Source organism: Rattus rattus, chromosome 5 (genome assembly GCF_011064425.1).
Source record: "Rattus rattus isolate New Zealand chromosome 5, Rrattus_CSIRO_v1, whole genome shotgun sequence".
Classification (NCBI taxonomy): Eukaryota; Metazoa; Chordata; class Mammalia; order Rodentia; family Muridae; genus Rattus; species Rattus rattus.
In genome coordinates, this window is record NC_046158.1 from 22848562 (window position 1) to 22854561 (window position 6000).

At 38.6% G+C, this 6000-nt stretch overlaps 1 protein-coding gene across 1 annotated transcript in view; it reads right to left on the bottom strand.

Moving 5' to 3' along the window:
• The window catches only part of Gtdc1 (glycosyltransferase like domain containing 1), a 618171-nt gene extending 614832 nt beyond the window's left edge, over positions 1-3339 (bottom strand). The window contains exon 1 of the mRNA XM_032903252.1: positions 3229-3339. The gene's annotated coding sequence lies outside the window, so the exon portion shown is untranslated. The remainder of the gene's footprint in view (positions 1-3228) is intronic.
• Positions 3340-6000: the final 2661 nt, after the last annotated feature.

A 6000-nucleotide genomic window follows, 5' to 3' on the forward strand; every position in this document is an offset into this window, starting at 1 on the left:
AGTGCGAGACTTTTGGTCTCCATGAGTCATACTTATGGCCACTCCATGAAATGGAACATGCCTGGTACTGTTAAAAGGAGCAAGAACCTGCAGCTAGATAGGTCACAGTCCTAGGGAGAACCGAATAAATTTTACTCTGCTAAATGGACACAGTATTAAAATGACTGTGAAAGCATCCCTCAGTCCTCACCAGAGATGCTTCTTTTGCAGTAACTTCAGTAATGTCAATTAACAAGAAACCATCAGCTGATCCGCACACAGAGAATAAGAGAGCTTAAGTACACAGCCCTCTCCTAAATGAGACAGACTCATATACTCTGGTTCCCAAGGACCAGAGATCAAAAGACAGAACAGAAAGATTTTAAGAAACGGAAGTGGTTAATAACATAAAGGAAGCAGTACTCTCCAGATAAAACAGGACAGTTATAGGAATGAACTCACACTGATTGTGCAGCATATACAAAACTTGCACAAGTATAGTACAAACTCAACTGTAAACAAAACCTTCATAAATTCTAAAAAAGGCAAATTCAATATAGTTCCTCCAAGAAACAATGCCATTTACTCAATATGGAAATTGTTCAGAGATGGACACTACTATTTCACACACACACACACACACACACACACACACACACACACACACACACACCACTTGTTACACAACGGTGAGCTGCAAGAAAAGAAACAATGGTGTAAGTAGGAGAGATCAAGACCACTTTCCTTACTCCAGTGCTCTTGTGAGGGTAAGCCCTCTGCATCACAAAAAAAAGAAAAAAACAAAAACCACAAAACAAAATGTGCTGGCTATAAGCCTGCATCAGTGCCAAGCTACTTGTTAATTCTTGCTAGACTCCCTCAAATGACAGTGTGGGACTGTCAAAGTAATATGGCACAGGGTAGTTGTTGAGCTTTTGTTTGGGGGCTGGGGAGTTGTTTGGTTTTTTTGTGGGTTTTTTTTTTTTTTTGACCCATTAAAGTCAGGTTAACATTTTGCTTTTCTTTGATAGGCATTGAAAAGATTCCAGAAACAAGAGGTACACTGAAGGATGAATCTGCTGCCTAATGAAATTAAAGACAAGTACAAGACTGTTGACAGTTTAGAGACATAAGAGAAAGTAATATATTTTTAGCTTAAACTTTATAAGGATTCTAAGACATTTAACTATCTGTTTAAAGAATAGAGACCAAGAAACACATTATTAGTAATCACATAATTATATGCAAAATCTTACATATGTAGACTGTAAGATACAGAAAACTGGTATTAACATTTTTAGGTCACTACATTTTCAGCTGCTAGTCTAACCTTGATCTCTCTAGAATTAAATAATCTGGGGGAAATGTTATATTAAAATCTGAATATTTAATGCGTTCACAAGGAAAGAGGTAAAAAAATGATTTTTAAAATATGCTTCTAGAATTAAACCACAAATCATCGAGAAATCTGTCAGACACAAACAGGAAAGCCTTCTCCGCTATCCTATTCAAATCTGTACTAGCAGCAAAGCTAATACAAACGAGAAGGACAAGTGTGCACTGTTTCAACCTTCAACTAATATTACTATCTGAATTGGTGACTAAAACACCGATATGCCATTATCTCCTGGAACTTGACCTTTCTCTCTCTAAGGTACACGATAAGTAGAGATGGAGGTCCATTTCCTACATACCAATTGAAAAGAAAGAATGAACTGTGACAAGCCCAGATCCCATGCTGGCGCACTCTACACAAGCTCAGCATCAACTAGAAGCAGTATGCTTCTCCCTGCCAATCAGGGCAGGCAGAGTTGTATAACTAACACAGTGTTGATTAATAGTACCAAAGGTCTTATAGCTGCTTCCGCCTGCACATCTCCATTGGATCAGTTGTTAAACAAAGACCAGTAGCTGTCACAGAAATAGCAAGAACTAAAAGCAGTTACCTCAAATGTCACATATGGAGGCATGGAACATTTACCACCTGAGCCTATGTAATTTCCAACAAAATGATCCCCTACCCAGTTTTGTTCATGACCACAGAATCTGACAGTAATCACTGATACATTGTATGGAAAGGTGGTGAGGGAATAAAAACAAGGAGAAGAAACCAAGAGAGAACATGGCCAAACTTCAAACAACTCAGATTAGTGCACAGACATGATACCATAGGATGACAGCTAAGTTAAAGAAAGAGTTCCAGTACAATGGTTTACTCTGGGCGACATGGGTACATCTGTCATGTTATTAAAGAATGCATTAATTTGCTCCTCAGCTTCTTTTACATTTTCCTTTCTTTCCATGAGCACATACTGGTGCTTTTTACTGTATGGGACACTGACAACTGAAGGCCAGGCATTCATGTACTGCCAACATGGTTCAAATAATGATATCTGACTGGCTTTAGTTCAACTAGGAATATGTCAAAACTAAAAGGCTAAAAGAATAAAAGGTATAGAAGAAACCAGGAAATAAGCCGGATTTTGTCTGTTCATTCATGGTACAAATGAAACTGGGGAGGAGGTAGGGCGAGAATCCTACAAAAGGCAGCCAAGCTAACTCAATTAGAAAGAAAACTGTAAGAAGTTAAATGTGTATAACTTGGCTGACCATCAATAAACAATATGAGAGCTGTCCACAACTCTCCAAAGTGTGTGTGTGTGTGTGTGTGTGTGTGTGTGTGTGTGTGTGTGTGTGTGTGTATGAGGAATTTTAATTTACTATAGAAGTTTGAATGTATTAAATAATAATGAGACAAAATTAAAATTAAAAGAAAATGACCTCAAGAAACAGAGAAATGTTCAGGCATGGTAGAATACTCCTTTAATCCCCACACTCAGGAGGCAGAGGCAGATAGGTGTCTATGAGTTCAAGGCCAGCCTGGCCCACATAGCAAGTTTCAGGACAAGCAGGGTTTCAAAGAGAAACCCTGGTAGGGACTGGGGTTGGGGAGGAAGAGCGGAAAAGGGAAGAAAGGTGAAGGAGGTGGAGAGGGGAGAAAGAAGCTAATAGAACAGAAATATTGATCACCCTACTAGTCACACTACAGTAAACAGCAGATGACAGGGAATGCTACACACTGCCAAACCTGGAATAGGTGAGATCTGTTTAAATGAGAAACAGAACAAACATGTTAGCCCCAAGTGGGCACCAAGGTCAAACAAAGAAAGAATTCCACTAAACTGCAGCTGGGGGAACGAGTAAGTCTAATTGGGGATATTTACTGGAGCATAAGTAAAGGGTTTCTACAGAAATGTGGAGAATCTTCAAGCAGATACTTGGGTAACTCGAGAAAAGTCTGCCACCACCACCAACTGCAACCACTAAGAGAGAAAGGGCCTCATGTGCCACCTAGAGAAGCACTCATGAGACGGCCTGTTTCAGGGCACCACTCAGAGTGTGGCCTCCCTCCGCTCTCCTTCCTCCTTCCAAGAGAAAGATCACGCGGAGGTCTCCTGTGAGGCATCACAGCTGCTCGGATTTCAGGACAGCTATGGCCATGCCGTTTGCTTCCGGGAAGTCAGTGTCCTGTAACACAGTCTCATTTGCTCACCTTATGATCCGGATGTACTGATCCGATCTGGTACCTGCAAGATGACAAAAGGCACAGTTAAACTGTTGTCTTCAAATTAAACCCAACATGAATTCTCAATGCTGACATGGACAAGAATGCAAGCACATAAAATCAATCCAATTCTTAGACACTTATACGTTAGCAAATGCTTACTTACTCTTAGGAACTCACTTGTTCAGTCTTCTTAAGGATTTTCTAATTCAACTATAAACATAATAATTTAGATTGTAGTCATTAGTTTGACTGAAGTTTATGTACTCCTAAATATATGTTATTTGTTGGTTTATATAAATAGATGTCTCTTTAGAAAGTCAGGTTTATGAGATTTATAAACAGTTTTATAATTTAGAAAAATAAAACTAACACAGCAACCAAAGTGTCAAACTTCTGCTGAGAACTGCAAAGCCCATAGGAAAGTTGGAAGGTAAATGGATAGTTAGTTCAAATTTGGGATTTCCAACCAATGAAAACACAGGGGTGCACAGAGACTGGCTGATTGAAGGTGGATACCTTAACACTACTCTTTGACAGATGTAAAACATCACTGCAATAAGATGACTCTTTGTTCCCTATAAGCTATATACAGTTTTAAGGAGAACTAAAATTTTGCCATATGCCTGAGTCATGCACCATGACTGTTTCTGTTATGAGTACATTTCAGTCAGACCCTTAGGTTTTCTGATAGTGACAGGGGCAGAATAACATAGTAACTCACCAAGAAAGACCATATGACAAATGTGCATATGACAAAAAAGGAAAGACAGTCAAAGCAATAGGAAACATACTTACATACCACAAAATTATAGGAGCAGCTGAACTCACCTCTTAAAAAAATAATCTTAAATAGCAATCAAATTCAGAATAACCTGAATTAAAAAAAAAAAAAAAAAAAGAAGAAGGCTGCAGAATCCTCAAAGCATCTACTTGAACAAAACAGTAAACAATGTATAGCCACGTGGACCTTTCTGAACTGGGACGTGAGGAAAGGAGGGAGGGATGGATGGGAGGAGGGAGAGAAGGAAGCCTTAGAAGACAGAGTACAAATAGGAGGAGAGCATCCGCTTTCTAGCAAAGCTTATTTCAATGGTCATGGAGTATATTCTCAAAAAAGCAAACAGGTTTTGACATTCACATACTGACTATGAATTGCACCTGGTACTTAAAATTTAACAGTGGACAAGGCAAAACCCTAACTAAAAAAATAAAATAAAATAAAATAAAAAATTAATTTAGGTGAGCAGAGGAAGAATAAAGGAAAGCAAAACTGTTATTAGAAAGATCATTTCAATTTGTGATGCATGATATGAAAGAGAAAAACAAAATGATGTCATCAAGACATGAGAGAATAGCCTATATTTTTATCTGGTGTACCTTAGAGATCCTCAACCCAATTCCCAGTCAGTCAGGATCTTAGAACATTGAAACCAAAAAGTAACTAGAGGGAAACTGGTCAGAAATCTGCACTTCCAGAACAAAATAGGTATTCTAAAAGACAAAATACTATGATCTCTGGTTATGCTCTTCAAAATTCAAGTCATGATTTTGTGATACACACTCAACCTCTAGATGATAACAAGTAAGTGACAGCATTTCTGTATACGTTAAAGAAGTAGGTGAAAGTACTATGCACTTTTAATAAAAATTATTATTCTATCCTGTGTCGGTAAAAAAAAAAAGGGGCAGAGCCAGTTTCCAAGTATACCCTAGCAGTCGCTAGTTCCGGCTCTAAAAGGCCATTTGAACTAGTGCTAACTCATGTCAAATTAGTATCTCTCCCAGCAAGTTTCTGCTCGTCACAAACTCTCTGGTTCCAGTCACCTGGTAAAATAAAGACTCAACAAACTATAACCCAATAATCAGATTTACATGTTAATTTCCCAATCTGCAAAACATTCACACGATAAACTTACAACCAACTGATAAGGATATAAACCACCCACCTAGATAAGAGATAATTTGCCCATCTAGACAACACAAAATCTTGCACACATCCATCCCTTAAGAATGGTCATAACAACCTGTAAAATGTGCAGAGAGGAATCTTAACATCAGCCACCATGTTCTCTCAGCTGCCTCCTCCTCGCTCTGCCTCTTCTTCTCTAAAACTTTACTCCTGTCCATCCTTCCTTCTTATCCAATGACAGGCCTCATTCTATCCTGTACCTGCATTTATCTGTATAATGACATTAACCTACACTATCAAAATTCTTATCAATCTCAGTTCAAATTTATAAAAATTGGTTTTGTTCCTACAGACAAAGTTGATCAATTCCAGTGGTCAAAGTAAGGAAAAGTACAGTAGCCTGTTCCCAGAGGGAATACATGCATGCCTTTGTGTGGTGTCCTCCTGACTAGAAGGGTGGTCTGAGTAACCAACAAATGGAGTGGAAGTGACCATGTCTGCCACTAAGGATACCGCAACTTCTTTTCTTTTATCCCCCCCATCA